Genomic DNA, 5743 nt, shown 5'->3' with positions numbered 1-5743 from the left:
GACTCAACTAATTGTCAGGCAGATTATAGGGGGTAGAATGGAGAATACCAGATCTTCTTCCTTAGGGCAGTACTGGGTATACAGATGCTTTTCCTTTTATTTTTATATAAAATCTTGTAACGTGTTAAAGAAATGTGTGTCCAAAGGCATTGAGAAAGATGATGTGAGGAGAAAGAAATAACTCAGTGTTCCTTTTATGATATACTAGTATGATATATTTTGTGATATAGCCTGGAAGTAGTACTATATATCATATAATAGTATAAGGGAACAAGAGAACCGCAGTAGGGGTCTTGAATTCTCCAAAGGCAGGATAAGAGCATTTGCCCTACCAAAGAAACTGGCTTAATATTTGCACTTATTTCGACTGATTTATTTTTTTTCTAGGTTAGTCAATGACATTTAACAAAGAGAAACTCACCTCAGAATATTCAACAGCACAGGTGTGACAGAGGACACACAATTTCCAATCCATTTTCTACCTGAGACAGTCTTCCAATTTCAAGGCAATGGCTGTAATTGCTGAATTTCTGACTTGGTTTAAGAGCAGCTATATTTTGCCAAATCTATGACTAGTAGTTAAATTTATCCATTTGTTTTCCTTTTGTCATGCTTTTACTGATAATTGAAACAAAGAAAAAAATATATATTTTTTTGATTTTTCTATTTAGGCAAGTAAATAGAAAATTTTCAGATCAAATGGATTTTTATTGTGCTGCAAAAACAGGTTTATACACAGTTCTAATTATGGATAGAAAAGGCCTTTAACTTGTTAATTAATTTAAAATTTTAATGTAATGGAGAAGTCACTGGAACAGAATATTGTTTGTCTAACAATTAGTTTTCCTCCTCATTAAGTAATGTATGCTCAATTCCTATCTGAAATTGTCTTGATTCAATTTGCAGCCAATGGAATTTGTTTTCACTGTTTAAGAGCCTTCTATTACTTTAATTCTGTTCCCCATAAGCATAGTTATAATTTATGACCATGGCAATACAATCTTCCTCTATTGCCTTTAGTCAGCTTTCAAAAACAGTATCAACTTTAGCTCTATCACTGAAGCCAAGAGATGCAAAAGGATGTAGAGTATAAGAACAAAATATGTTTAAACTATGTCCTTTCTGACCAAAAAGTAAATCTCCAAATAATTCTTTTCAGTCTTCTGTGCTTAACTATCTACTGAAAAAGGCAGAAAATCATCTTTGTTATAATGCTCTTCTATTCATTTTCATTATTCTCTTTTTCTTCATCAGTATCTTCTAAGGAGAGCCTTCACTTTGACATACTAGCTTATAAATCCTTGTTTCTTTAAAATGTAATAGGTTTTTTTTTGTTTTGTTTTGTTTTTCCTTGTTAAAAAAGGAAAAAAGAACCAAAATAATGGTATAGAAGTATCAGTAAAGTAAAAGTCATTTTTGCCTTTACTCTGGTTTCATGTTAGAAAAAAAATAATTCTGTCCTTTAACTACTGTAATGTAATGAGAGAATTGTTTTTGACATTACAAGATGGAAAGATATAAAGTGCCCTAAAAATGAAAGGGGAGAAAAGATCATATACAAATGGAAATGGTGTGAGGAGAGGGAGTCGGGTTTAATGGATTGACCGTTTATAGTGAAGTCATATGAAAAAGGTGGATCTTTACAAGTAATGAAAGAGGTTTGATTGAAATAATTTGGACTGATGAAATCTTTGCTGTTGTCATTTTTTTTATAGGTAAAGATTCCTTGATGACAACACAAATGAAGACCCACCACATGTTCTTTACAGGAGACCATATAGTGGTCTATGGAAGATCTCTCTGTCTTTTCTGTCACAGCAGCTCCGTTGTATTTTAAGTACACAGTGGTCAATAAGAGAGAAAACATTTCTTAACCCTAGACTTATTCTTTTAGACATAGGGAAATGCATTGGTAAGTCTGCCGGTGAGTCTGCTCACATTGTGTCCATCTGCCGGCTGAAAAATGAGAGCTTGTGTGTTTGGCTTTGTGCGTCTAATTTTACACGCCCTTTGGTTTTATTCCAAGTACTTCATGTGCAATATTTCCTGCCAGGAAAAATGAAATACTCAATGTTGGACAAAAAAAAAAAAACTTTAAAAAGAAAAAAAATAAATTATACATCATACATGATCTGCTCCTTAGTTTTAAGATTTAGCAATAAATTGAAAAACAAGTTATGTTCAATTTGCATAAATACTTGAATCTCTTTTCTGCATTACCTTCTTCTGCCACTGTTTGAAGAGATCAAAAAGCCAGAAGAAAGACCAATACCTGTTTATGCCTCCTGGGTATCTCATTGTAGGACAGCAGTATGCACCTAAAGGAGAAAGAGAAATTTCTGTTCCTTTCAAATGGTTTGGCACTGTGATGAAAAAACAGAGTTTTTGTAATCCTCTCAATACAACAATCCTCTCGCAACAATATATTTTAAATTGTATTTCCTACTGTTTGTGATGATGTTCAGTACTTTAAAACCCTCAGATATAAAATATTTAATAATATAGTATTATTTGCTTGACTAATCATGAAGATTTTATTGACAATTGAATTTATTATTATTGATCTGAAGTCCCTAAGTGTGGTGTATTCAGGTCATTCTGTCTTTGTCTTGTGTCTATCAAGTCTATCAAAAATTAAGCGAATAACCAGCACTCAAAAGGTTTTTTTTTTTTTTTTTTCCAAGGTCTTGTCTTGTAATTTCAGTTAGATTGAAATACATTAGGTTGAACAAAGGACAAAGACATTAATCATAAGCAAAGAAAATAATACACACACCCACTATAATCAGAGAGAGCAACAAAAAAAGGTTATCTTTCAGTTCAGGAACTATAACAAAGTCTGAAGGAGCAGGCACTAAATGCAGAATAGAAATTCAGCTTCTGTTAGAATCACTTAGCAGGTTGGAATATCCACATGTTAAACAACTTCTATGGACAACTTGGACAACTTAATAGTTAAGTTACACCTCTATGACAAGATTAAAAATATATATATATATTTTTTGTCAAGCTTTAATTAGTTACTTGTGAATATTTTCATTCAATATTGCTATTTATGAATTGTACAGGAGAATGACCTCAACAGCATTATTGAAAAGATGGAAAATGATTATATCGTAGAGCAGTGTCTTTTTTCACTTTGATTTTTCTATTCTAATTAGTGTAAATGTTTTCTGGGGTTTTTATCATGGTTAAAAATAACACGGGGCATACATAAAAGAACAAAGCAGCCTTACTTTCACAGATATAGTTTAGGATGCAATGAAACAGCAAGCTCTAAAGGAACACCTGCACTGAAACCTTGCCCACCTCCTCCTACTTCTTCTCTGGCAGACCGCCTGATCTGGGCTGCCAGCTCCCCTCCACAAGCAAGGACAGCTGCAAAAGAGAAAAAAATCTCATCTTCATCAAAACACTCTTTGAAACTCTTCTGAGAGTAAACATTCTTCATTTATTAACAGCTTAATGCTTTGATAAAGCTCACTTTGTTAAGTAGTTTGGCTTCCAAGAACTGCCCACGTAGATATTTGCATGAAGTTTATAAGGACTTTTCAGACAACAAGGGATTGACAGAAATATTGCTACAGGCATAGAAATAAAAACAGAGAACATATTCCTACCAGGAAAAGAGAGGAAAACTCAAAGGAAACTTATGTGCAGCAGGCTTTACCATTTTCTGAATTATCATAGCCCCCTCTGTATGGAAGTGTCATTATATATAATGGTGAATAGCTTTGCACTTGATTTGGAGTAACTCAATGAAAAGTTTATTACAATACATGCTGATATAACTACAAGAATACAAAAACACAATAAACATTTCAAAGCTAGTGCAACTCAAAGTGATGGTCATTTACATGCCAAGGGGGGGAAAGGAAACAGAACTGGAAATATTGCCTAATTATAATTTTTGTAACTAGACGGTTTAGCACGTAATTTCTCCTAACAGCAGCAACAGGAGACTAATGTTAAGTATTATAAGAGTTCATGAATAACAAGTTCTTAGATACGATATTATAAACCATTGATATCTGTCTTCAAAACAGGTTGTGAAGTAATGTACACCTTGTTCTCATAGTGAAGTTGAGAAGTTGAAATGATACGTATACATACATACAGAGAGGTCAATATATAATATATAGATATCAATATATAATATCTACGATGCATATTAATATAGAACTATAAATTAACAAATTAATTATAAAATTAATAGAAGAACATTATATATTTATTTATTTATCTTGTTGGGAATTAGTTCCTAAATTTTCCATGACACAGCCCACTTGTTCTTACCTTTGTGTTTCATTAAATATTTTACAGAGAATGGTTGAAAAGAAATTTGGTAGAAAACAAACATTTCATTTGGTAGAAACCAGACTTTTTTTTTGTGGGAAACAAAGTTAAAAATTCTTTTTTTTTTTCTGTTTTTGTTGTTTGTTTTATTGCAAGAACTTTCTAATAACTTGCTTAGTACTTAGAAAATATATTTTTTTGAAGTAGTGCCAGAACAAGACATGCACACAAACTTAAACACAGAAGGTTCTCTCTGAACACCAGAAGCAGTTCTTTCCTGTGAGGATAACTGAGCACTGCCAAAGGCTGCCCAGTGAAGTTGTGGAGTCTCCCTCCTTGGAGGTAACAAAAACCTGTTTTGATATGGTTCTGGGCAACCTAGAATCAATCAAATCAAATCAAACCAAATCAAATCAATTTGAATTGAATAGTTCACTCGAAAGAGACTTTCAAAGACCATCTAGTCCAACTGCCTGACCTCTTCGGAGCTAACCAAAGCATATTATTGAGGGCACTATCCAAATAACTCTGAAAGGAGGGTGTCAATCACCTCACTAGGATGCCTGTCAGAGTGTTTGACCACCCTCACAGTAAAGAAATTTTTTCCTAATGTGAAGTCTGAAACTTCTCTGGTGCAACTTTGTGCTGTTCCCATGCATCCTTGTCATCAGTTACCAGGGAGAAAGGATCAGAATCTTCTCAACTTCCCTTCCTCAGGAACTTGTTGAGAGCATGTGGTAGTTTTAATCAGGTTGGCCAGCTGAGTTCCACTATGGCCGCTCTCTCCCTTCTCCTTCCTCCCAGAGGAAAATATGACAGAAAAAGCTTGAGGTTTGAGAAGGTCACATGGAAGCACAGAGAGAAAGGGAAAAAAAAAAAAAAAAAAAAAAAAAAAAAGAGTTATTCTCTACTTCCCATTAATGAGCAATGTTTGGCCACATCCTGGGAAGCAGGAACTCAAAACACATACTGGTTGTTTAGGAGGACAACCCCTTCCCACACAAGAGCCTTTTTCCCTGGCCATTTTTGTTGCTGAGTGTGACATCAGGTGTTATGGAATATCCCTCAGGTTGGTTTAGGTCAGCTGCCCTGGTGATATCCCCTCCCCATCACTTGCCCACCCCCAGCCTGCTGGCTCTTGGGGGCTTGGAGTGAGTCCTGATGCTGTGCTAGTACTATGCAGACACAACACTGGAGTGATACCAGTGCTGTTCCAGCTACGAGTGCAGAGCACAGCACTACATGGGCAGGGAAAGGTGACTCCATCCCAGACAGACCCAGCACAGAGCAATGAGGTCACCTGTTAGCCTCCTTTTCTCCAGACTAGACAGCCAAAGTGTCCTCAGCCTCTCCTGCTCTAGCTAACTCCACTTCAGAAGGAGGTTGGACCAGATGATCTCAAGATATCCCTTGCAGCCTCAGCTGATCTCTGATTCTGTGAAATTCC

At 35.2% G+C, this 5743-nt stretch overlaps 1 long non-coding RNA gene across 1 annotated transcript; it reads right to left on the bottom strand.

Annotated features, from left to right (window-relative positions):
• Positions 1-606: 606 nt before the first annotated feature.
• On the bottom strand, positions 607-3353 carry LOC106016828 (uncharacterized). Its single transcript, XR_002401725.3, has 3 exons — positions 3237-3353; positions 2273-2318; positions 607-2046 (listed from the first exon to the last, which is right to left on the bottom strand). It is a non-coding gene; the product is annotated as an uncharacterized lncRNA (long non-coding RNA).
• Between the last annotated feature and the right edge of the window lie 2390 nt (positions 3354-5743).

Source organism: Anas platyrhynchos, chromosome 1 (genome assembly GCF_047663525.1).
Source record: "Anas platyrhynchos isolate ZD024472 breed Pekin duck chromosome 1, IASCAAS_PekinDuck_T2T, whole genome shotgun sequence".
NCBI lineage: Eukaryota > Metazoa > Chordata > Aves > Anseriformes > Anatidae > Anas > Anas platyrhynchos.
This window is presented reverse-complemented; position numbering and strand designations above follow the sequence as displayed.